Source organism: Eschrichtius robustus, chromosome 2 (genome assembly GCF_028021215.1).
Source record: "Eschrichtius robustus isolate mEscRob2 chromosome 2, mEscRob2.pri, whole genome shotgun sequence".
Lineage (NCBI taxonomy): Eukaryota > Metazoa > Chordata > Mammalia > Artiodactyla > Eschrichtiidae > Eschrichtius > Eschrichtius robustus.
The window spans coordinates 97526304-97553633 of record NC_090825.1 but is presented as its reverse complement, the minus strand read 5'-3'; positions in this window follow the sequence as shown (position 1 = coordinate 97553633).

Sequence of the window (27330 nt, the reverse complement as noted above, 5' to 3'; positions counted from 1 at the left end):
GTGTATTCTGCTTTTCCTGATATCAACCCAGCGATGGCAGTACCGGGGTTCACGTCACTCCAGACAGTCAATTTCAAAGGCTAGTTTGCAGACAGAGGGATGAAAAACAAGCTGCAGTTTTCCTCTTCAGATCTCTCCAGGACATACTGTCTGTGTATTATTTCAGAAAACCCACTCAGAAGTAGACTGTTTCCTTCCCTGACTCGGCACCAAATCAAGAAGTGGCACATAATGTATTGTATTTATTATGCATCGTTTTGCTGCTGGCACTGGGGCCATCAAATATTGGTAAATTTACAGCTAGGGAGGTCCAGCCATCATGCCTGAAGTGAAGGACAAAGTATTAACGTTATTCGTCTCCAGCTCTGGCCCTTTATGATCAGACAGTGAGCAATATACTTATCAAAGTAAAAATAACCTTCACTTTAGGAAACATACTTGTCCTTAATTGCCAGAATAAGAACGCATAAGCAGGGCTTCCCTGGCGGCGCAGTGGTTGAGAATCAGCCTGCCAATGCAGGGGACACGGGTTCGAGCCCTAGTCTGGGAAGATCCCACATGCCACGGAGCAACTAGGCCTGTGAGCCACAACTACTGAGCCTGCGCGTCTGGAGCCTGTGCTCCGCAACAAGAGAGGCCGCGACAGTGAGAGGCCCGCGCACCGCGATGAAGAGTGGCCCCCACTTGCCGCAACTAGAGAAAGCCCTTGCACAGAAACGAAGACCCAACACAGCCAAAAATCAATCATCAATCAATCAATCTACACTTCCTAAAAAAAAAAAAAAAAAGAATGCATAAGCAGCTTCTCTCTTGATAATGGAATGGAGGCTGAGTTGATGTAAGTTTTCAGTATTTTGTAATTTGCCAATAGCAATGTGCTCAATTAAATTTTAATTCACAAGTTATGTGTATATTATACTGGAGAAGTGGAAAAACTTTTGGGAGTTTAAAAATATATGGTCTAAATATGCGTATCATACTTACGATAGACATATGCATACTTATTATTTTTTTCTTTTGGGTCAAAGCTAAGGCCAGTTCTTCTATTTCTATGCCCTGGTCCACAGCAGTTAAGAGCTTAGATGCTAGAGGCAGAAGGATGTGAGTTTGAATCTCTGTGATATAGTAACAATAACGGTACCCACCTCAGAGGTGTTTCAAGGATGAAATGAGATTGCATATATGGAAAAATTATTAGTATGGTGCCTGGTACATTATAAGAACGTGAGGAAAATTTGCCTTTGTTATTACTGCTCCGTCTCCTTCTAGTGTGCGTGTGCGTGTGTGTGTGTGTATGTACATATATGTACATATATATGTACGTTTGTTAAGGCACAAGATGGTCCTTGGGAGGCATATAGTTTTGAGAACCTGACTGAGATGACTCAGAAGGCACAGCAAAGCAGTAAAAATAATTCTTAGTTGATAAGGCATTGGTTTACTGTGCTTGCCTCAAGTCATACCTACCCTGTTAAAAAATGTGTCACTGTTTAGAGTTAGTTTAATCTATATAGTGGCCATCTGAGCATTTAAAGATAGGGTGTTTATTTGGAAATAGGCAGGTTTGGGAAGGTAGTCACCGTTGTGTCTATGTGCTGCTGTTTGGCCAAATGTAAACGACAAAACACTATTAGAAAATGAACTCCAACGCTCTTCCAGGAGACAGGGAGAACCTATGGAATTTGGTCATTCTTCCTGGCTGGCACCTGGATGCTACATTAGTTGATGAACGTCCTCTGAGCAGTAAAGTCAGAGTGATGGCATTTGCTTACTTGGGTTGTCACAATTCCTTCGTGATGATGGTGGGTTGGAGAAATGGACCTGAGAAGAGAAATATTGGGAAATAAAATGACTGGCCATTTTATTTACAGAACAGTTGGCCTGAGAGTTTTTTTGTTGTTATTTTTACTGTTTTTCCCTTATGTCTGTAGGATTAAGTTTGGGCAAATTAAGTGTTAATGGGCTGTAATTTCAGACCAATAGTCTATTAAAAAACTACAAGACAAGCAGTAGAGGACTCTGTTTGAAATGAAAATTACAGTTTGAGTATTTTTATCTCTTCCTTTTCCCTCTTTCTTCAGACTAAGTAAAATGGACAGGTAGAGCTGTTAGAAGGTGCTCATGATTCATCTCACACACACACACACACACACACTCACACACACACACAAACACACACACACACACCCCACACACACACACACCACACGCACAAACACACACAAACACACACACACAAACACACACACACACAAACACACACACACACCCCACACACAACACACACACACACACACACACACACACACACTCCAAAAACACAAAACAAAAATCTTACCCAAATCCACTGAAAAGTTCCCATTCAAGCAACATGTGTATCACATAAAAATTACTTGGCTTTCACAAGAACCACCGTTCTGAGAAGAGGACCCATAATATATATTAGTAGGTGAAGAAAGCTTTCTTGGGAAGGACCGTAAAACCTTGGCGGTCATAAACTCTGGAAATAGATTCCAGAATGAAAATGCTATGAGAGCCCAGAGCACAGGCTAAGTTCGTGTGGGACTGAGTAAGTAAAGGTTTTTGTCCTGAATTACAAAGTACAGTTGCTGAGTTGTCTTCTGGGCTCCTCCACCTCTACCGCTTCCTCCTCCCTCTAGCCCACTTGTTGCTTTCTGAATGTAACCCTGCAGTCAATACAGAATATACAATTTAATGAAATGGTAAAATTTTGGCTGGATAAATTTTTTTTAAAGATTTCACTATAAATTTTCATGAGATGTCTTGGTTAGCATTTGGGACCAAACAAGAAACCCATCAAATTAGTGTGTTCCCCTTCAGAGGCACAGCGCTCTCCAGAAGTTATGCCTTGTGGACGCGGATGCCTCTCGGGGCTCTGGGGGAAGCCCAGCTCTGTCTTGTTCTGTGTACACTCTGGAAGCCTAGAAACCAACCCGTGTGAGAGTTAGCTTTCCAAATGGCCTCCCTCTTTCCTGACATCGCAGTCAGAGCCTATGTTTTCACAGTCTTTGTAAAACCACGAAGGAGTGTTTTTTACCAGATTTACAGTTCTGATCTGTGCACATCCACACTGGGTGCCCACTAGAGTTTGTGCCAAGCTCTGGGGGTCCCACCACGACCTCCCACAATGCGGCCGCAGCACGTATGTTTCCTGAGCAAACTCAGTGCTGCTGTCTGTGTGCACATTTTCAGTCTATAAATCCTCTATATTCCCATGCCTGTTCTCTAGGCCTCCAGCCGGTACTCCGTACTCCATAGTATGTGAGAATGCCACATTTCCCAGGAGAGCTCAGCCCTCTTACCTGGACCGTGTGGGTAAACCTCCAGGTGCTGAACAGGAAGGCTTCTATCTCAGACAGTGCTCTCCTTTGACCAGGGTCCCAGGGCAGGGCTCAGGCTATTTATCTATCTATCTATCTATCTATCTATCTATCTATCTATCTATCTATCTATCTATCTATCTGTTTATTTATGGCTGTGTTGCGTCTTCGTTGCCACGCGCGGGCTTTCTCTAGTTGCAGTGGGCGGGGGCTACTCTTCATTGTGGTGTCCGGGCTTCTCATTGCGGTGGCTTCTTTTGTTGCGGAGCACGGGCTCTAGGCACGCAGGCTTCAGTAGTTGTGGCTCGCGGGCTCTACAGTGCAGGCTCAGTAGCTGTGGCACATGGGCTTAGTTGCTCCGTGGCGTGTGGGATCTTCCCGGACCAGGGCTCGAACCCGTGTCCCTTGCATGGCAGGTGGATTCTTAACCACTGCGCCACCAGGGCAGCCCAGGGCTCAGGCTTTTTACGGGCAGATGCATCCAGCTGCCCCTGACACTGGGGTGGCTGACCGCTCTATTCTGACTATGGAAGGTGGCAATGTGTTCATTTGGCTTTGGGGTTAATTGAGTCACAGACACTTCTTTTGTTTTCTTTCTAGTAGGATGATTGGGCTTCCCAAGGTTGGCAGCACCAGCAGTGAAACCATCTCCTGTAGAAAGTGAAGGCGTGGCTTTAATAAAGAGTTGACAATTGTGGATGAGTCCTTGGGGACGGGAGAGCAAATGTCGCATGTATTAGTTTTAATCACATGATTCATTTTTTTCCACTGGGATTTTAACAATTGTAACATCTTCACATTTAAAATTCTGAAAGAAGAACAAGCCAGTGGGGAACCTGGGGTGGCGAGAAAGAAATAGAGCAAGGCAAACGCTGAGTATAGTTCAGACAGTGGTCATGTGTCACATCGTAAATGTAGGACAGTGAAGTTGGTGAAGGTGAGTGAGGGTACTAATAAGGGGAAAGGGAGGCATCTCTGCTTTGGATTGCTCACTTAGCAATGGAGATGGTATGTGGTGAGACAGGCAGGGGAAGAGGAGGGTGGAAGGGAAAAGGGTATCCAGGACAGATCCTGGAATCGCAAACAGAATGCTTATTACTCCTGAGCAAGACCGCAGAGCTTCTCCCCTCCTTCATTCTGCACATCTTCACAGATTGCTTACGCTGTGCCAGGGATTGTGGCCTTGGGTTACTGGCTTGTCATCATTAGTCACATCTACATCTTATTAAATGTTTCCATCAGTCCATGCTTGCTAGGTGCTCTAAGGGAGTGAACTGGAGTCAGCAGTGGCCTCCCTGAATTCTGTGGAAAAGACAAGATACATATGCTTCTTCTATTACAGTGTTCAGTGTTTGGAAATGAACAGTCGTGCATTGTTATGCAAACGCCAAGGTAATAGAATGTGTATAAGTTACAAAAAGTGCAATTACTCACAGGAAAATTTGTTGGCACTTAGTTATGTTATTGTGTTCACTGCAGATTATAGCTTGTTACTTTCTGTTCCTCTAATATACTTTACCCACTTAAGTTTTGAAATAGAAATGAAATGCTGGTGTATCATCATTTTGCAAGAAAGATATATATGTTTCTTCTATTGCATTAGACAGGTTAATATGTTTTTGCATTTTATAACAGTGAACTTTATTAGCATGATGAAATTAATGCATTCAGGGCAATATCTTCCGAACCAGTTGTTACCAGTAGATAAAGTCTGATATGGTAATTGCTGACTGAATGTTGGATCAGGGTTATTACTGAAGTAAAATCATTCACTGTGGGATGATCAGAGCTACAATATTGTGAATGATAAAAGAGATGCCTTTACTCCCTAGTTTTAATTAGCTGTTAAAGAGGTGTCCTGAGTGATTTTGAAAGTCCTGTCTTATCAATATTGTTATTTAGAAATGATTTACAACATTGTTACAGAGACTGCTAATGTGTCTATCATTAAAGGTCTATCATTGTTTCCATTATGCATTATGTTGTTTGAAGGCTTTATAGACATGGCTTAAATATTCACAGCTTTGTGTGTATCTTTCTTTAAAACATACTCTACGGTCTTAAAACCACCAGAGTTACTGTTTATGGATGGGCTATTATTGATCTTAGTTGTTCATTTGACAATGTCCAGCTTCAGTCCTTTAAAAAGATGGAAGCCTAATTTTATAGGAGGAAATGACTTATTGCCTTTATCCATTGATTGATTCTGTTTGGAAGTGAGTCTTTTTTTTTAAAAATAAATTTATTTATTTATTTAGGCTGCGTTGGGTTTTCATTGCTGGGCGCAGGCTCTCTCTAGTTGCGGCGAGCAGGGGCTACTCTTCGTTGCGGGGTGCGGGCTTCTCATTGCAGTGGCTTCTCTTGTTGTGGAGCACGGGCTCTAGGCACGTGGGCTTCAGTAGTTGTGGCACGCAGGCTCAGTAGTTGTGGCCCACGGGCTCTAGAGCTCAGGCTCAGTAGTTGTGACGCATGGGCTTAGTTGCTTTGCGGCATGTGGGATCTTCCCAGACCAGGGCTCGAACCCGTGTCCCCTGCATTGGCAGGCGAATTCTTAACCACCACGCCACCAGGGAAGTCACTGGAAGTGAGTCTTGATCACCCTGGAAATCTTCATGAGTAGATTTGATATAATATATCTTCTGCCATTTAATTACCTATTAGGCTTTTCTAATATTAATGCTTTGAAATGTTAATAAAGTTTTCAGAAGTATCTAATTTGTGATCTGAGGTGGTACTGAGTGAAATTTCCATATTGGTCAATTCCTGAATATAAATAGAAACATTTTTGAAGAAAAATATCCTTCAAAAGGTTAGAACCCACATTACAATGACTGTTCCTAAATAATCTGTTTGCAAAATCACAGTTCTGTAAGTTAAATCATATTTGCATTCACTGAATTTACACCATTACATCATTTCCCAGGTACAGCTGAAGGACTGTGGCCTTTGGATTCATGGTTGTGCAAACCTTGGATTTTTTTTTTTTTTTAATGTCATTTATCTGTTCAATTTTTTCACTGAAGTGTAGTTTATTTACAATATTGTGTTAGTTTTAGGTGTACAGCATAGTGATTCAGTATTTTTGCCGATTATATTCCGTTATAGGTTACGAGATAATGGGTATAATTCTCTATGCTATACAGCATATCCTTGTTGCTTATCTGTTTTATATATAGTAGTTTGTATCTGTTAATCCCATACCCCTAATTTGTCCCCCTCCCCCTTCCCATTTGGTAATCACAAGTTTGTTTTCTATATCTTTAAGTCTTTTTCTGTTTTGTATATACATTCATCTGTATTATTTTTAGATTCCACATATAAGTGATACCATAGAGTAGTTGTCTTTCTCTGTCTGACTTATTTCACTAGGCATAATGTTTCCTGTGTCCATCCATGTTGCAGCAAATGGCAGAATTTAATTCTTTTTTATGACTGAGTAATATTACTTTATATACATATATGCCACATCTTTATCCAGTCAGCTATTGTTGGGCACTGGGTTGCTTCTGTGTCTTGGCTATTGTAAATAGTGCTGCTGTGAACACTGAGGTGTGTGTATCCTTTAGAATTACTGTTTTCATTTTTTCCAGATATATACTCAGGAGTAGAATTGGTAGATCCTATGGTAGTTCTATTTTTAGTTTTTTAAGGAACCTCCATACTGTTCTCCACAACGGCTGTACCAATTTACATTCCCACCAACAGTGTACGAGGATTCCCTTTTCTCCACACCCTCTCCGGCATTTGTTATTTGTAGACTTTTTGATGATGGCCATTCTCACAGGTGTGAGGTGATACCTTATTGTGGTTTTGATTTGCATTTCCATAATAATTAGTGATGTTGAGCATTTTTTTATGTTGCTGCTAACCACCTGTATGTCTTCTTTGGAAAAATGCCTGCTCAAGACTTCTGCACATGTTTTGATTGGATTATTTGTTTCTGATATTGAATGCATGAGCTGTTTGCATATTTTGGATATTAACTCCTTGTTGCTTGCATCATTTGCAAATATTTTCTCCCTTCTGTAGGCTGTCTCTTCATTTTGTTGATGGTTTCCTTTGCTGTGCACAAGCTTTTAATTTTAATTGGGTCCCATTTGTTTATTTTTAATTTGATTTCTTTTGCCTTGGGGGACTGATCTAAGAAAATACTGCTACGATTTATGTCAGAGAATATTTTGCCTATGTTCTCTTCTAGGAGTTTCATGGTTTCACATTTAGGTCTTTAAACCATTTTGAGTTTATTTTTGGATATGGTGTGAAGAAATGTTGTAATCTCATTGTTTTACATGTGACTATCTAGTTTTCCTAGCACCACTTGTTAAAGAGACTGTCTTTTCTCCTTTGTATATTCTTGCCTCCTTTGTCATAGATTAATAGACTGTAGGTGTGTGGATTCCTTGGGTTTTTAGATCTACCAGGTACCCATACTTCACAAAGGTCATTTCTAAGGAAGTGAAAAACTTTCACAGAAGTTTTGTTTTGAAATAGAAGGGACCATAGCAATTACCTACTCTTATTTATGGCTTACAATTGAGAAAAAAGAGACCAAAAGAGATTTTTTTGTATAGAGTCAGGTATCTATTTAGTTCGAAGACCCTGTATGAGAATCTAGCCTCACCTAGCAGTATTTATTTGTGCTAACTGTTCACCTTGCATTGTTATTGAGTAACACTATATATATATATATAGAGAGAGAGAGAGAGAGAGAGAGATGGAAGTAATAAAGTAAATTAGATAGTAAGTCACTTACTCTAAGATCAAAGTTCTATACCTTCATTATTCAGTTATGGAATTTGAACAGATTGTGACTCCCAGTTTATTTGACTCTCAGTGGGATAAGCTGGTAGGCTTCAGGGATGGTGGCTTTCTGAGAATAAAGTATAATTTACATCACAGAAATCCTCAGTGATAATGGGTCCCAATGAGCTGAGAAGAGATTTTCTTGCCCCTTAAGGGTGCTATTAATTTGGGTGCAAGTGCGTCCATTTCCATTTTAGTAGCTAATATAAAACTGTTGAAAAATCCCAAATAACTGGTACCGTATTTCCAGTTTATTGCAATAATATGTTGGTGCCAGGATTGCCCCACCAATTATTCCAGTTTGGCATTTTTTAACTCTTTCTCATATTATTACATAGTTTTGCAACTTGACAAGATTTATTTATGGCCTCTGGAGAGGTATAGTACTTCTACTACTGCCAGAGCTAATGAATGCCTCAAGGAATTTGTCTTTATGTAGCAGAGTGATGCCTGGAGGACTTTTTGAGGCAACTGCCCTTTTGAAGGCATGGGGTACCTGAATTTATATTATCCTGGTTATCTACATCTTCTAAAGCTGTGCTTTTCAACTATGGTGGTACCTTAGAACCAACGGAGGATCTTGTATGAAGTACCAATGCCTGGGCCCCACCCCTGGTGACTCTAACTATCCTGGCATGAGACCTGGGCACTGGTAGCTTTTGAAAGCTCCCCAGGTGATTCTAGCAAGCTCCCCCCTTTTAAAACCTCCCCAGGTAATTCAGGAAGGGTTGAGAAGCACCGATTGAAACATGATGGCCCCTTCCTAGCATTGTGTAATTTGAGGAGATCCTTTTATCATGGGAGAAATCCCCCATCACGTAGCAGTCTAGGAGCTCTCATGAAGAAATAGTTGGAGCTGACGGCTTCACTGCAGATGGCCTCAATATGATGTCTGAGTGTGCTAACACTCAGATGTTCTGCTTTCGCCTAAGGGTCTAACTGTAACTTATTTATGTTTAACCTGACAACACTAAAACTCTGAAAACCAAATCGACTCCAGCAATGTATGTTACCCAAAGAAATGAATGTTTTTAGTTATTTCTCTTCCGTTACTATGGGAATCAACCAATATTGAATGACTTCTGCTGATGTTCATAAGTAGATGTTTCAGCATTGTCATTCATTGATTCAAAATATTTGTTTTATCCTTTTGCATATCAGGCACCAGAACAGTCTTACAAGCCAACGCATCGGTATCTTCATAACCAAAATTCACTGTGGAAACAGACAAATAATTTTTTTAGAGTTACCTTTGGTACCGCAAAATCTTTGAGACAAATGCTTTAAAGTGTCATATGATAGGCAGTTGTATGGCTTTTCCAATCAAGGAAGTCTGACAGTTTTTACTCGCGCTGGACGGTAGACATTAGAAAACTGACAGTAATGACTCTAGAGTTTCTATATAATTACCAAGCTCCAGTGCAGTGGTTCTAAACGGTTAGTTCTCAAGGCACAGACTTCCAAACCAGAGAATTTTTGATAGTGTTGGTGAAGGATGTAAAAGATAAAGAATGAATAAAAAAATAAGCACAGAATTATTTATAATGGAGAAAAGTAGAGAAGTAAAAACACCCAACAGAAGGGATTAGTTAACTATCATGGCCTATCCATATGATGCAATGTTATAATATGGATTAAAAATTGTTAAAGACAATGGGATAGTGCTCACATCGTGTAGAGGAAAAGCTGCTAGAGACTGTCATACAGAGTGAAGTAAGTCAGAAGGAGGAAAACAGATATTGTATATTAACGCATATATATGGAATCTAGAAAAATGGTACAGGTGAACTGGTTTGCAAGGCAGAAATAGAGACACAGATGTAGAGAACAAACGTACGGATACCAAGGGGGGAAAGCAGGGGTGCGGGTGGTGGTGGTGGGATGAATTGGGAGATTGGGATTGACATATATACACTACTATGTATACAATAGATAACTAATAAAAAAAAAACCAATAGCGATAGTGTGATGCTCTCTAAATTGCACAGATATTCCCATTGACTCTGTTTTTCTCCATCCTCTGGACACTTAGGGGTGATGGCAAAGTCAAGGATACCAGCAGATTGTCTCTCTTGTTCTGGACTCTTACCCAGGCACAGGGTGTTTGAGGAGCTGCTTTTCCAAGGCCTGGGTTTCCAATTTACGGTGAATTTTTCCAAGCATGATGCTGGAATATCCTGGGCTAGACAATGTGGGTATGTAACTAAAAGATTTTCTTCCTAGCAATGACTTGGACCATAGTCAACTGGAGAAGTGATAGGTCAGCAGTCAGTCCCTTACAGCTCTTCTACCTAATGGAAGTCATCATTTCCATTCACTACATCATTCTTTGCAGCACAGCACCCCTCTCAGATCCCTCCAAAACCTTCTCCCAGGGGGAAGCTCACTAGACCAAATGTACTTCCAGGGCTTGTTAGTGTTTTTCTCATTTGTGGTTTGTTTTTCTCACTCTAATGATATAACAGAAAGTAGTGGTTTTCAAAGTGTGGTTCCCTGGGTCCGCAGCATCAACATCAACAGGAATTTAAACTTTAAAACATGGTTACTAGTTAACTATAATGTCTTTCTTTCCTTTATAATAATATTTCTCACTCAATAATTATCATAGCTCAAACGTCCATAGCGCTTATGTTTTATTGAACATTCTTCCATGTGTTTTCCAAATGTTAACTCATTTAATCCTCATAATCACATTATGAAGTAGGTGGTATTATTTCCCTGTTTTATGGGGAAGAAAACTGGACACAGAGAAGATCAGTAACTCACCCAAAGTCGTGCAACTATAAAAAATGTTCATAGGAAAAATATTGGAAGCAAATATCCACTCTAAGCAGTGTGTTATTTCTGGTTATGGGAACTACAGATAGCTTTAAATTTCTTCCATGTACTTTTCTGTATTTTCCAAAACAAATACACAGTACACTTGCTATCAGAAAAAAAGTCAAAATATTGAAAAGAGCTAAGGCAGAAGTCTCAGAGAAGACCTGGAGTAAGGGTGAGCCAGGACAGGAGAGAGGAGTTGTGATTTATAAAAAACCTTCTCCCTCAGGTCCGGTCTTCCAGGATCCTGGCAGCTGCTGAGCAAGTGAGGAAATAGAGCCCCGCATGTAGGCGTGTGAACATCAGAAGTGGAAACCCAGGAAGGGCATGACATTGAGCAATCTGATCTTTCCAACACCTTAAAAGGTTTTGAAACTTATTATCTTTGTGGGTAGGCAGTGGTAAAGTGCATTTTATCACAATCTGTTAAGGAGACATTCGATGGTGGAAAACTCAGCTCTCTGCATCCAAGGTATGAGGAAAATTTGACCATAAAATAACGCCCTGACTCATCTTTAATTAAGTGTGCCATGTGGGAAAGGAATTAGTGTCTTCTAGCGCATGGGAGGTATGGAGAAACAGCTGTAAGTTTTCAAAATGGCCCATTATTAGCAATCTGCACCGAATCGATCAGTACCCACAGCTCAGTTAGCCCTTAAACAAGCTGGACAATAGCTGAAGTAATTATTTGGGGTACATTATTGCCGTTGTAAAATATAATCAGTGTATTATTACAGCAAAAAAGACGTTTTTTTCTTAATTTCTCTCTTCACTCCACCTCTCCTCGACTGGATCTCCTTGCCAGGGCTCTGGAAGAATGATTTTTTGTTTCCTCCCCTACATTGGCAGGAGAGTCTCAGGCATATGAATTCAGCTAGACAAGACACATCTTGTAAAGGTTTTCCATTTTAATATCCCTTAATGACCAATAATGAATTCTTTATGGTTAATCTGCTGTTCTCATGAAAACAATCTAGATGGTTTAAAAAAATCAATCATTAATGAGCAGTAAGTGACAGCTCCCCAACAACACAGCTGTATTTTTGTAAAAGTGATTAAACATTGTCTGCATTCATAATTGCATGGTTACTAAGAATGTTGTGCACTAAGTCAAGCATTGTTGCTAATGATGACAGATTATGATGCTACACATGCTTTGGAGTTACGGGGCTAAATTTTCAAAGGCAGTCCCTGGAGCGGAATGCACATGGACCCACTAAGTATTCAATTTTCATGGACCATTACCAGGTTTGTGCATGGCATTTGGGATCTTTGCAGTTGAGGCTCTTTTGAAAATCTGGCCCATTATGACAGAAAGCACCTGTAATTAACAGTAACAGATCTCCCTCTGCCCAGTGTTGGTGAAAGGTATAAAATGCTCTGTGTGTGGTTTGATGGAGCCCAAAGCCCCTTTGATGAAGAGTCCCGAAGGCTGAAAGTAAGGCAAAGAGAATCTAGAGGGTTGTAATTCAGCCTCACATGTAGGTGTAAATATCAAGAGTTTTGCAATGAGGTGAGAGAGTGGGCAAGTCATTTGGAAGGGGACTTGGTAATACCTTCATTGATTATTTGCCTCTCTCATTTTGGCCTTAAAACTACTCACTAAACCTTGGGAATTCCTGGATTATCATTCACAGGTCTAAGTATTTAAAATCTGAGATTGTCCCATGGTCCATTGGGGATTGATAACTGCGCTGAGGGATGAATTTCAATCATTTGAAGGTGTGGGCAGAGTGAGTCACCCAGTGATTGAGAACATCCCATCTGCTGCTCAGTCTGTCTTTACTCTGATCAGGTATGAAGTCATTCTATCTACGAAGCCATAAGTAATCACAGTTGATAAGGAAGACTGCAGGCTAAAAAGGAATTGATGAATTTGGGGATTCTTGGAAACATCTTGTATCTCTCTGGGATGTTGACGGTCTGATGGATGGTTTGGTAGCGTTATGTCTTGTGCTGCTATTTACTTATTGCAGTTTGTATGGATATCTTCTCTTGACAATATCTTGGCCAAGAGAGCAGGGACCATGTGCATTATTCCTTTGGCTTCGTTATAGCACCTCAATCAGTGTTGCTTTTTCTGGATCAGCTAGCCCTTATCTGAGCAGAGGATTACAGACTGCAAAGCAGACTGTTACAAGCATGTTTATTTTAAATTTTATTAGAGTACAGTTGATTTATGATGTTGTGTTCGTTTCAGGTGTATAGCAAAATGATTCAGTTATACATATACATACATTCATTCTTTTTCAGATTCGTTTTCAGGTTATTACAGAATACTGAGTAGAGTTCCCTGTGCTATACAGTAGGTCCTTGTTGCTTATATTTTATATATAATAGTGTATATATGTCATTCCCAAACTCCTAATTTATCCCTTGGATGGACCTAGAGATTATCATACTAAGTGAAGTAAGTCAGACAGAGAAAGACAAGTATCATATAATATTGCTCATATGTGGAATATAATTTTAAAAAATGATGCAAATGAATGTGTTTACAAAACAGAAACAGACTCACAGATTTCAAAAATGAGCATGGTTTTAAGATGCCTGGGTTTCAAATGCTACTCTGTCACTCACTAGTGACATTCCAGACCTCTTGGGGCCTTACTTTTTCTCATCAGTAACGTAGGAGGGATGGGTAGGTGCTTGTTAGGATCATTGTGAGCAGTCAGCATGATAAGTATTTGAAACTCTTAGAAAAGTGACTAGGATTTAGTATGTGCTTGATAAGTTAGTTGTTCCTGTTTTATCATTGTTAAGGCCACAGTTCTAGGTCCTGAATGAGTAAGTAGTACAGTTGAGGCTGGGATCTCTTTAGCAAATCTGGGTCATTCCTTGTAGATCTAAGGGAAATGAGGTCCTGCCCTCAGTCCACGTGTTAAGTGGCTGTAGCTGATGAGCAGTTACTTATATGTTATGGGCCGAACTGTGTTCCTCCTACACGTAAGGAGGCACAAGCATATTGTAGAGAGAGGAGAGAAGGACACTAGCTCTGCTGGACAGACCTGCCCAGAGGCATGACAGCTTTCATAGTCAGAGGGTCCCACAACCCTGGTCCCAGCATCTGAAATCATACCCAGAGCTGCTGTAGGGCCACATTCAGGACTGGGATTGAAACACTAGTGGGGCAGAACTTTCTGGAGCCTATAATGACAACAGAGAGACCTGAAATGATGCTTGCTCTGACTTCTGCCAGGGACTTCTGTCCTCTTAAAGAGCCCTCCTATCTGCAGCTCAGACTTCTGGTGCCTATGTCTGTGGGCAAGGGAACATTTTCCCCCCATGCCCTATAATCGGCTTTCTTTATTATTTTTCTTCCATTGTTTATTGTTTAAAATATGAAGGTATAAGTGTACATACATTTGTTCCCCACCTCTTCTTGTCATGTAAATGTGGTATACCGTGCACAGTTTTTCACCTTGCTTTTGTTTACGTAACAGTATATTTTGGAGATGTCTTGTAGGAATATACGTATCAGTCTTTTCTATTCCTTTTTGCCATGTTTTCCACTGAGTGGACGTACCAGAATCTAGTCAACTAGTCTTTCAATTGATGGGCATTTGGGGTGGGGTAGGGGGACATTTCTTGATTAAATAGCAGAGACTGGTTAGCACTTAAACATCCTATAGGCCACAGTACTTTCCCCCATCTCCTTTCTCTTCCTTGGGTTGTTTGCTCTCTAACAAATTAGTGGGCCTGCATCACAGGACAGTCAAAAATACATGCTGAATGAAGTTGAACCATGAAGAAAGTATGGGCTTTAGCCTTGGTCTTAGTTCTCCTCACTTCTATCCCAGTACCCTTTGGATTCTTGATCTCTAACTGCAGAAATCTTAAAATTATGACAGAATTAAAACCAAAGGCAGAAATGTGTGGTGTTATAAAATTGTAAAGAATCGCGTGAGTGCTCAACATTTTTAAATGATTTTTAAAAATGAAGCAATGGCGGGGGTCGGGGGTATTGTGTGGCTCCAGGGATTTAATGAAAAACTTGAACTTTTAGCTTTAATACTCAACTTTACTTTAATGGCCAATGTCTTCATTTGGCAAATGAAAACCATACTGGTTGTTACCCACTTCTCTTTGTGGATGGAGACAAGTATTGCTAAATTATTGGCAAATATTTTGTAAACATGAAACGCTAAAGGGTGAGTTATTTGCATGGTAATGGCCAGGAAACAGGTCTTTGTATCCCACTGGCATAAGTGATTAACAAGAAGATTAGGCAGGACAGCCTGTGTTTGGGAAGCTTCACAGAAACTGGCAAATGCCAAGGTGTGCAAATGTCCTTTTCCTCTGATGAAGTAAGGTAACCTCAGACTGTATATTGTTACACATGAACATTATTGCCCTGGATAGAACTTATGATTTGCTGCAACCCAATAGCAACTCTCCCCTTTGAGTAGCCCAGGCAATGCCCTCTGACCTCCAACTCCTGCTGCTGCCCTTCTTATTTATCCTGGTCTTTCCCACTTTTTGTCTTTAGTTTTATTGTCCCCAAGCCAAGAACTGACTCTTTGTTGCACTCAGTCATAGCAAATCCTACACAGAGAACCCACCTTCAAACTCAGTTCAATCTAGTGCTCCCTCCTCTAGTGTGACATTGAGACTGGTATAACTGGCAGTGGGACCTCGGGGCAGTTTCCTTAACCTCTCTGAGGCTCAGCCTCATGATCTGTAAACCAGGAAGTGTGATAGTTACTGCTCAGGATTATTATGAGGATTAAATGAGATAATGTAAGCAATTAATGGGCAGTAAATTTAGGTGCACTCTAAGATGCTCTCTTTGACTCCTCTGCCTCTCAACGACACCTCCCTTGTTAGAATTCCTGTTACATTTATGAGACTTCAGTCTGTGACACACACCTTGATGCCTGAACAAGAATGGTTTTGCATTGTCCTTTTGTGTTGTGTGTATAAAAAAACCCACATCCCATGTCTTTCAGGTTGCCTTCTGGGGAGCAGAGGCTAACTTTTAATTAAGCATCTACTGAAGGTCTAAATAAAACTTAGAACCAGATTTCTAGAGCTAGAAGGGAATGTAGGGATGTGTCATGTTGTATTTCCAGGATGGTCACCACAATAACTCCCATCTGTCATGCTCTTCTACAGTATAAACTTGCTATTTCCCCCATCCAGAGATGAAGTCTCATTCTTCTCCTTTGACTCTAAGCAAGCTGGTAACCATTTCAACCGGTAGAATAAGTGGAAGGGACACTATGTGACTTCCAAGATTAGGTCATACAATGTCATGCAGCTTCTCCCTGGTTGAACAGGATCGTCACATTTTGGAGTTCCCTGTCTCTTGTGAGAAGTTCAGCTTTCCCGAGGCTGCCATGCTGTGAGGAAGCCCAGGCCGCAGGGAGGGGCAACCAGACAAGTAAATGAAGATGCAATCTTGAAAGTGGATCCTCCAGCCCTCACTGTTCTAGCCCCAGCCATTTGGGTCTCCTTATGGAAGTCCCAGATATCATGGGGTAGGGAAGAGCTTTCCCATTGTGTTCCTTCCAAATTCCCAACCCACAGAACCCATAAGCACAGTAACATAGTTGCTGTTTTATGCTACTGGATTTAGGGTAGTTTGTTATGCAACAAAGATAATTGGAACAAGGGATGGCAATTTGACTATCATATTTTGGAAATCTCCTTAGGCCAGAGAATGTAAATAAATCATTTTATTTAAATACAGACTTAGTGATAGAATCATTCTTAAGCACTGGCTGTCAGGCCTGCATCTCCATACACTATTTATTACAGCGTGTACCCTCCTAGCTCTGGATGTCAGCTTATCATGTTTGCATAGTCAAAACTTGACTTCAGGCCTCTATTCTCACACATTCTAAGAAGCACTCTGCTCACATAGGAAGCCATGAGGAAATGAATTACATTATAAGCCTAGCAGATAAGATTTAGTTGCAGGCTTTAGGTAGGGAGGGACATTGGGAGCTCCTAGGAAAGGAACAGAGATGAAGAAATGGAAATGGAGAGGAGGGGAGACCGTTTGCTGAGGCTGGAGCCTTGCAAGGGAGGAAGTGGGAAGTGGCACAGCAGGGTGAAAATCACAAGGCCCTGGTGGAAAAAGAGGGTTGAAATTGTTTCAACTCTGTTGAGACCAACAGCTGTGTGCCGACAAGAAGAAGGTTGATGAGCAGCTCTAGCCAATCTCTTACTGTCTACAGATCAAGGGGAGTGTGGGGCGTGGCATATGGAGTAAGAAGGAGCAAGGGAGTCGGCCTGAGAGGAGAGAGAAGGCTGCAGGAGGGAGGGGGAGAGACTTGGGCAGTCTGCGGAGCTCTGCTGAGGAGAGAGGTGGGGAACTGAGCAAAGAAGCAGGGGAACCGTTGGCCCTAAGTATCCAAAAAAAAAAAAAAAAAAAAAAGGGAAAAATTAGAGACAGTGGGAGACGATGAGGGGAAAAAAATAAAAGCACGAACAAAAAGTTCAGAGAGAACACTTGAGATAGAAGTTAAAGCAGGAAAGAGCGTCTGGAAGAGATGGGGAAAATGGAGATTGAAACATATTTTGAATGAAAATAGTGAGTCCATTTTTTGATGAAAGTTTAAGTGGCGTGATGTGTGTTGAATTACCTGCTTACAAAGAAGGCCATATTGTATCTAAGATGTTCCCAAAAGTGACATTTAAGATGCCATTTTATTATAAGAGAAATTATACATATATAAACTTAAAAAATGGATGTCCTTGGAATTGGATTTTCTTGGATTACTAAGGGAGAGAAATAGCATTAAGGAGTAAAACCTGTGATTATAACAAAGCGATTAAAATTCAATAAGAGAGTGTTCATTGTTTAGCCAATACCTGTATTTGAGACCAAAGAGGACGAGAAATACAAGGAGGTAATCTATCTAGCTCATACTCTGGAGTTCTTTCAGATATCTAGAGACCTTCTTGCACTTATACTTTGACTTATTAGTACCTTAAGACTGAAATCTTGATGAAGAAGATGGTGATAATGACACTGATGATGCTGGTAGTAGTGGTGGTGATGGTGGTGGTAAGAATGGTGATGCTTCCTATATGCTAGGCACTGTCCTAAACGCTTTACTTATATTAACTAACATAATCTCCCAACAATCATTTGGGGGTCACTTAAATGCCTCTGGTTATGTCCATTTTATGGATGAGGATACTGAGGCACACTTCTCTTTTTTTCACTTCCTCATATCCATGTCTATTTCTGTCTAAGTAATAGGGAAGGATTAGAAAGAAAACCTAAAGCATGGTAAACAAGTAATAAAAAGCAGCTTTTTGCAAGGTCTTGGTCATCCTAAGAACCTCCTCAGCCCCACTCACTGAGGCTCTGCTCAGGAGTGAACCTCATGTCTCTAGGCCCCACACTGCTAGAATATCTGCTTATTAATGAAATGATTGATATGATTAATAGAGTGGTTATTATTTCAGATTATGGGGGAGCAGACATTATAAGGCCACCTAAGGATGGGGTTTTATTCTTTAGTGGCTGTCTGATATAAAGGAAAGAATAGGAACTCCGGAGTTGGGCAGGGCTCTGAATTTGAATCTTGGCTCCACTTCTTACTATTTGTTTGACTTTGGACAATTTATTTATCATTGTTTTATTCACTTGTAAAATGGGGCTAATACCATCCATTTTGCAGGGTCACAGTGAAATTAGGTGAAATGAGAGATTTAAAGTGCCTAAGAAAGTGCTTGAGAATTAGCTGAGGTTCAAATTTATTACTTCTGCTTTTTTATAGAACTGATAATCAGTGGTTGCAGATATTTGATAATAATCAAATCAAATGTTGCTACGGGCTTTATAGGTGAGGCTGAAAACTTTGTATTTTCATGTGCACATGGATTATGTATCTTCATTATGAAATGACCACTGAATGAAAAGTTGGAAGATAATTGAGATTTAGGCAAATGAGAAAAAAATGCTTAAAAGAGAAAACTGCAACTATCTTTTAATGTCAAGAACCCATCTGTGGTAGACAGAATAATGACTCCTCATATGTGTCCACATCATAATCCCTGGAATCGGTGGATGTGTTACCTTATGTGGCAAAAGGAACTGTGCAGATGGGATTACGTTAACGTCCTTGAGATGGGAGATTATCCTGGACTATCTGAATGGGCCCAATATAATCACATGGGTCTTAAAAATCAGAGAACCTTTCCAACGGCGGTCAGAAGAGAGATGTGATGGTAGAAGATGATCAGAGAGATGCAACATTACTGGCTCTGAAGATGGAGGAAGGAGCTATGAGCCAAGGAATGCGGGGAGCCCCTAGAAGATGGAAAAGGCAAGGAGATATATTCTCCCCTAGAGTGTCCAGAAGGGAACACATCCCTGCTGACACATTGATTTTAGTGCATTGAGATCCATGTTGGACTTGCGATCTACAGAATTGTAAGGTAATAAGTTTGTGTATGTACTAGTGGTGTAGCTGCCTTTGTTCACATGATCCCTGTTGGGAATAGCCTTAGTTCTGGCAATCTCTTAGCCTTAATGACCAAAGCCTCCCTTTTAGTAGAGTCCTTTCGAAGGCATGTTATGTTAGCCTCTTTTTGGAGTGTCTTAACATTGACCTTATTTTTCTGTGGCCTGCTCCCTCTGTGAACCATTCACAATCATGTGTGCACCACAGGACTGCCTGCTCGGTCAGAGTTGCTTTGAACAGAAGAGGTTGCTTGGCCCAGTCTGGGCCAACAAGAGTCTCTTTCCCAGGAGTTTGGATTGGGTTGAGGGAGAGGTTAGTGTCAGCCTCTGCGTGTGGCTTGAACTGACATGGTGTAAGCTTGAGGGCTGGGTGGTGGCCGTGGGCATGGAGAAGGTAAAAATTAGGTCTGTAGGGAGAGGAGCCTGAGGCTGATGGACAGAGCAGAGCAGAGATGAGGGTCTGAGAGGAAGACCAGGAAGATGGTGGCCATGTTCTGGCTGGTTTTTAGTCAACACTTTTACCCCTGCTGGGCCCAGGTGTATCCCTGCCCCAGATTCTATAAGATAACATTGTACCATTATGAAAATGTCCTTTTTTTCAAAAACCTTATTAAGAGGTTTTCTGTTACCTGCAGACAAACGAGCCTTCACTGAAACACCTACTGTGATGAAGATGAATCAAGAGAATGGGATGTTTTCATTAATGTCGCTTTGGGTCTTCATTTGTGCTTTATTCTCAGGAGGCCTATAGAAAAGATTCAGAGCAATCTGATTATTCTGTAGGCCAGAGAGCATTTTGTACTTCTACAACTGTAGCTGGAGCTCATGGCAGCGCCTGCCTTGTGGGGATGGAATAGAATAGAATGCTTCTTTAGGCTCTGCCCAAACGCATCTGATTCTCACTTTCAAAATTAATGTTGGCAGAGCGCTACTTTTTTTAACTTTTTATTTTATATTGGAGTATAGTTGATTAACAATGTTATGATAGTTTCAGGTGTACGGCCAAGTGATTCAGTTATACATATACATGTATCTATGCTTTTTCAAATTCTTTTCCCATTTAGGTTGTTACATAATATTGAGCAGAGTTCCCTGTGCTATACAGTAGGTCCTTGTTTCTTATCCATTTAAAATATAGCAGTGTGTACATGCCAATCCCAAACTCCCTAACTATCCCTCTCCCCCTCCCTTCCCCCCCAACCCCACCCCCCTCCCAGTAACCATAAGTTTCTTCTCTAAGTCTGTGACCTAAATGTCCATCGACAGAGGAATGGATAAAGAAGATGTGGTACATATATACAGTGGAATATTACTCAGCCATAATAATGCCATTTGCAGCAACATGATGGACCTAGAGATTGTCATACTGAGTGAAGTAAGTCAAACAGAGAAAGAGAAATGTCGTATGATATCGATTATATGCAGAATCTAAAAAGAAATGATACAAATGAACTTATGTACAAGGCAGAGGGGTATTTTTAAATCAGGATTTTGCAATTCCAGCTGACATTTCTGCAGAAAACTTAAATATACAAACATAGTGCCTTGAGGACCAAACCTTACTTAGTGCTTTTCTAGTTATTTAATTTTGAGACTATGCCTGGTAGAAATTATGGTTTCTTGGAGGAGAACTTGCAGCCATTAATGGTAGTTTCCTAATTATCATTAACTCATAGAATTTAAAAAGCAACCATAAAAATCATGTTATTCCACTATTTTATTATGCAGACAAGAAATATGCACAGAAAGGTTAAATGGCTTATTTTATGGTCTTGACTGGGTCTGTATGTGTATCTATATGCAGAATTACCAAGCCCATAATTATTTAGAGAATGAATTACCAGAGAACACAGAAATCTTTGGACTGAAATATTTCTATGAATATCAAGTAGTTTTCTATAATGCATAGAAAATATTACCTTTTTTTAAATAAATTGAAATTATTTCTGTAAGCCCAGAGAAATACAATTTCTTTGATAGATTGGATGTTATTAACAAGGAGTCAGCCCTAAAGATAAATTATCCATGCATTTATTCATCTTCACAGTCCTTCCTTCCTCTCTCCCTCCTTCCCGCCTTCCCTCCCTCCCGCCTTCCCTCCCTCCCTCCTTCCCTCCCTCCCTCCTTCCCTCCCTCCCTCCTTCCCTCCCTCCCTTCCTCCCTCCCTCCCTTCCTTCCTTCCTTCCCTCCGATTATTATTTATAGAGTACCTACCATATAACTAACAATTTCTACAACCTGGAGATGCAGTAGTAAAGTAGTATGCCCTCATAGAGTCCTCCTCTTGTGGGGACCTTACCTTTGTGGAGCTTACGTTTGAGTTGGGAGAACAGAAAATAAACATATAAATAAATGTGTAAGATAATTTTCGATAATGACAAAGTGCTATGAAGAAAAAAAAGTAGTAATGTGATAGAGAATAATAGGCAGGCGTAACATAGGCTATGATTTCTTAGAGTGAGGAGGTAACTTTTAGCTGATCTAGTTATCCATCTATCATCTATCTACCCTATCTTCTTTCATTACATAAGACAACTTGATGATTACTATTTAATATCAGAACAGAGATTAAGTCACTTTCGCTAATCACAGAGTTCATGATTTTAAATCTAGTTTTATTTCCATTGCTTCTACTGCCACCTCAAAAGAATATTGGATTTGGAACCTGTTCTCAAAGAATTCGTATTCAAGTTGGAGAGAGAAAACACAAATATTATAGGATAATATTTCAAAGTACCAGTTGGTTTCTGCCCTTCTCCACAGTCCTCACAGAATCCCTTAACTGTATCCCAAAGACTTCTCCTATGGCCCCCACTCTCTCCCCTGGAGCCCCCCAACAGAGACATGAGACAAACCAGAAAAAAACCCTGGAAAAATTAGACCATTTGTTTGGGTAGCTGCTGGTCAGTGTAAGGGGAAAATTCAGATGCACATTTTAGTGTTCATTTTCCCTGATCTGAGTCTAGACTGTAAAACTTCAACTGTTACAGAAGCAAACACCCTCTCTCACCAGTTCCATGCAAACTCCATGGATGGGAGGGTGGAGTTTGCGCATGCAAACTCCATGGATGGGAGGGTGGAGAGATGATGGTGACATGAAGGGGAAGTTTCAATTCTGACAAAGAAGGTGCTATGTAATCTCCGAAATCACTTGTGTTGTGTATGGCCATATTGGTTATCTGTTGCCACAATAATGCCTCATAACAAACCACTCCACATATGAGGGGCTTAAAACATAAGCATTTACTTAGTCTGTGAGTTGGTGAGATAGTCTGGGCTTGGCTGAGTTCTTCTGGTCTCAGCTAGGCTCATTCCTATGTCTGGTGTTGGGCTTTTGGCTGACCTAAGATAGCTCCTGCTGGGTTGACTGGGGCCTCTCAGCAATTCACATGTCCATCATCCATTAGGCCAGCCTATGCTTATTCTCATGGCAATTGTCGAAGAGTGAGAGCAGTCAAGACCAATTAGGCAAGGGCTTTTTAATCAAGCATCTTATTGTCCAAACAAGTCTCATGACCAAGATCAGAGTCATATGGAAGGGAACTGCGTATTTGCAAGGCAGAGAACATGGATTTAAGGAAAGGGGAAGAAATTGGGACCATTAATGCAATCAGTAACCCCACGGGTTACACACAGCTGGAGTGTTAAGGGTTACCTACTTACCAAATACTCTGGGCATAGTTTACAGGGTAGATTGGAGTGGAGAGCAACTGGATGCAGGGAGCATGGACAGGAATGTGTCCAGGCGAACAAGAGCAATGCCCGAATCTGGGGTGACTTGGAAAATGGAAGTGGAATGGTGAGAGATATTGCCCAGCTTGGCTATGCCATGCCTGAAGGCATGCAAAGGACATGAAGGAAGCAAGGTGGACCCTGAAGTAAGTGATCTGGAGGGTGGTAGTGACCATCACAGGCAGGGAACCCACTCCTGCCTAGCAGATGAGGGTCTAGAGATAACCTGTGAAAGAAGAGGGAAGATTGGTGACATGAGTAGATCAGGTATGTGGGAGACAGAGCAGCAGAAAAGCAACATGGTGGGAGGGTCGTCTGATTAGACCTACAGGCAGCTGGGAGGATAATGGCTGTGCGTCCTGGTGAGGCCAGAAGCTTGGGGGAGGCGGGGTTTGAAGCTCATGGACAATAATTTTGATTCACCATGCTGGAGAATTGGGAGTTTTCCCAGGGCTCTTAGGAGGGTGTGTATGTCTTGCTGGGTTACCCTGCAGCGCTCTCAAGACACATTATCTAAAGCGTTATGCCTGAGGAGACCTCCATGTAGGTGGGGGTATTTTCATGTGCCCAGCCCAGGACTCCCTGCTTCCCCACGGTTGCCAGGCCCTGCTGCAGCTCTAATCAATTTCATTGGTTTCACTTTTGTCCCTCCTGTTCTCCGGCTCACATTCGGGTGCTTGAATATCTGTTTCTTGTATCCTATCTAGTTCAATAAGCAATTGTAAAACCGGGCAATCAGGAAGAAGCCAAGCATTCTAAATCTTATTTTTCTGTTTTTCCAATAAAAAGGTCTTTTCAAGACACCCAAAGTGGAAAGTATTTTGAATTGCTCTCTTTGGCTGTTTTTGAATTCCTCAGGATCACTGTTGATAACATTCAGAATTTCTGGGCCACAGCACTAGGCTTAAAATAGTTTGAAGGCTTCTGGGGCAACCAGCTGATATCAGAAGTGATTTGTCACCCATGTTAAGGACGAATCAGATGTCATGTTATACAAGGTTAATAAGTAACAACTGTTTCATGGCTTGAGCAAGGCCCAGGCTGACTACCCTACTGTCTCCCTGCTCCGGAGAGAGCCGCAGCGTTGTAGGTAAAATAGAAGTTATTAAATACCGACATTATTTTTTCTAGGTCCTAGATCCGCCCCATCTATCTTTGTCTCCTTTGTCCTTGTGAGGCAGCTCCTGCCATTTGTAGTCAGCTGAGTCTCTGTGAAAGGCCAAGTTGTCTCCGCATTGTCAAGGAGACCAGAAAATAGAACCTGGATAGCAAAACAAATTCTTTGTGAGAGTAGGTGATGCTTGAATGTGGAAAATCTGAAAGCACGTAGATTTCCTGCTTCTTCCTGGAGCTGACCTCTGCTGGGGTTTTGTGAGGGGCTGTCTCCAATCTAACATTAAGCAGCCATTGTGTAATCACCAGTCATGAAATAGCTGTTGTTCTATGCCTGTATTTCACAAAGTGTGGTCTCTGGGCCTGAAGCATCAGATTCACTCGTAAAAATATCTCTGGGTCTGGGTCCTTGGAATCTGCATTTTTTTTAAAACATGCGTCCCAGGTAATCTCATATTCCCTGATGGATAAGAATCCACTGTCCTAGGGGGTAAGTGTACATTTATTTGTTATTATTTGTATGCTTCAAGAAAACATATAGCAGCAGCAGCAAATTAAAAATAGGATTCTTGCTTGTGGCTATGTCAAACAATCTAAGCTGACTTCTTTCTGGCTTTATGGCGTTTTCTCACAGCCCCTTATCATTCCATCGTTGGTTGAGTCAGTTGGGTGTGGTGGAGATGACTGGTTATGCACTGACAATTCGTGCTCTCCCCTCCTTGTGACACAGAGCTGTTCCTGGGAAGTGGCCGCCCAGCCACGGACACCTTGGCTCACTTGACTCCAAAAGTGGCCTGTGACTAGTTCTCCCAGTGGAAAGGAGCTAAAATGATGTGTGTCACATCGTCCCCTTTGGCCTGGGTGCAGAGGGTCTGAGGCCCAAGTAAGGGATGAATGGAACCTGGGCCCCTGGATTACCATGTGCCAGGAGTACCTGCTTTGGACTTTTGCCTCAGTGAAAAGTGAGCTTTTATAGTGTTGAGCTACTGAGATTTTGGGGTACCAACAGCGTTTGTTACCGCAGGTAAATCATAGAGTTTGGCCTATTAGGTCGTTCTGGGGAAGAACTATGTTCTTTCTTAGCTCAGATTTAAGATATGTACGGGTTTCTCAAACACGCCTAGTCCTCTTCTGAAAAGTAGCGCTAGTCTTCGAATTAGGAAAGTGGGTCCAAGTCCCAGTTCTGCCACTTACTGCCTGTGTAATTTTAGACAAATCACTCAATGACTTGAGCCTCAGCTTCTTCCATTATTTAGTGAGAATAATAATACGGTATTACTTGCCTCTCAAGATGTGTGTGAAGGTCACGCATTTGCTTGTGAATACGTGTTGTAAACTTGAAGTGCTATTATACAAATGGGAGAGATGACTTGGTTCTTTTCTTACAGACCTGGAGGGAAATGCTATTTTCTACCTTCAATATTTTCGATAGCTTCCCAAGTCTCGATTTTTTTTTTCCCCCTTTAGAAAATGAGGATACTAAAATTGACTTGCATTATTGTGAGGATAAAATGAGATAATATATGTGATGGTGTCCAGCACAAGACCAAGCATATTGCTGGAACTCAGAAAAGTGTTAGTTCCCTTTCCTGCAGCACTGTGTGCTTGATGGGTGTAATTCAGGGAGAGTCCACGTAGGCTGATGATAAAATGAACTGAGTTCTCCTGTTGCTTGTATTTTACTCACCTCTGTCAACATGTGAGACGATTTTCACTGTATCATCGCTCCCGTTCTTCCCCGTGCTTGATGATGGCAGGAAAGATGGCCACGGATGAGCTTTGTGCCTGTGTGTAAGCATTGCCTCCTTCCATTTCTTCTCCTACAAAGATGGAAACTCTAGTCATGGTGAGTCTGATGGAGAACTTACTGAAGCCCCTGGCCAGCCTGACCCTGACAGTCAGACCCTCGTTTTCCTAATGCTTCCTCACCTGCTGTCCTTTTCTGTTCCCGGTTTCATCTTCACTTGGCTTCTTCTTTCCCCTGGAGTCCTCTTGCTAATTTACTTGATTAGAAATTCAAGACACAGAAAACTGGTTCTAAAGTAATATTTTGTAAGTGTAATGATAATTCCTGCAGTTTTTTGGTCTACTGTGCTACCGTTTTTCAAAGTACTTTCACCTGAGTTATTTTGTTTTCTCACTCTTGGTTTTCACAGACTCACAGCTATGAAAGACTCACAGTTCTTTTGCTTATCTTAGGTGCATTTATTGGGCATAATACCATGTAAGGCTTCTGAGAGGATGGGGTGGAGGGTAGAGGGGACAGAGAGCTAATATTTATCAATTATGCATTTTTTGCCAAGTTAGTTTTAATAGAAGGTAGCTAATTTCATTCTCTCAATAATTTTTCCGAAGTATCCCAAGTGCCTAGCCCAATTCTTGTGGGTGTTTAAAGTTCTATCAACTGTAAAATTCCATAGGGAGCTTAAAAAACTCATCCGAAGTCAAAAGCTACTTGGTGTTGGAGGTGAGGTATAAGTTCTGGTCTCTTTGCTCCCATAGCCCATGCTCTTTTCTTGGTGTTAATGTCTCTGGAATATGGATCAAGGGACATAAGTAATTGCTGTACAAACAGTCGCATGTCCAGTTATTTGGGGAGCAAAGACACAAACATGTGAGTAAGGCAAGAGATTCCTTCTCTCATCCTCCCTCCTCTCCTTTCCTCCTGCTACATTTATTATCCATTATGTGGCACCCAGTATTCCAGGCTCTGGGCTACAGCATCCCCCATCTTGTAGCTATCAGTCTAACAGGCAAGACAAATTGGTAAACAGCTAGACAAATAATCTAATGTGCAGTAATGATAACTGCTAAGAAGGACAGTAAAGCAGGGCAAGAGGTAAACAGCAACAGAGCTTGTATATTGGATGGGGTGGTCAGGGAAGGTGACAGTTGTGTAGGTGACACCTGAGTTGGTGACATCTGAGTGGAGACTTGAATGAAGAGAAAGCTTGCAAGGAGGTGGGGTGGGGAAGGGAACAACACATGTGAGACCCAAGGCGGGAGCTGGCTTAGTGTTTTGTGAGTTCAGAGTGCGTCTGGGTTGGAGAAAACCCAGGAGGGTTTTGGGCATGAAGCTGGAAAGTTCAGGAGAGACTT